This window comes from Penaeus monodon, chromosome 25 (assembly GCF_015228065.2).
Source record: "Penaeus monodon isolate SGIC_2016 chromosome 25, NSTDA_Pmon_1, whole genome shotgun sequence".
Classification (NCBI taxonomy): Eukaryota; Metazoa; Arthropoda; class Malacostraca; order Decapoda; family Penaeidae; genus Penaeus; species Penaeus monodon.
The window spans coordinates 2,224,557-2,224,830 of NC_051410.1; the positions used below are offsets into that span (position 1 = coordinate 2,224,557).

The window sequence follows — 274 nt, forward strand, 5'->3', positions numbered from 1 at the left end:
CCTCCCTCTTCTATCCACCACATGAATCTGTGCGTAAAAGATTTTCCCGGCGAGATTTCTCTATTTTTCCGCGAGAGTTGCCCCCGGCCCCCCCCCCCTTCCACCACCCACCAGAAATAGATTGCACAGTCGAAGTCCGAATTGCAAGAAACGAGAGGCTATGAGCGAGGTAAGGCAAAGCGGCATAAAACGTCTTTGCAACCTAGTTCAGAAGTGATATAATTTCTCAAGTTAGACGGAGGGAGAATAGTGCAGGGTAGTTGCGTGGGACCAA

The 274-nt window shown here is 50.0% G+C and overlaps 1 pseudogene; it reads right to left on the reverse strand.

Moving 5' to 3' along the window:
- LOC119589481 overlaps nucleotides 1–274 on the reverse strand; it is a 57,811-nt pseudogene that overhangs the window by 18,734 nt on the left and 38,803 nt on the right.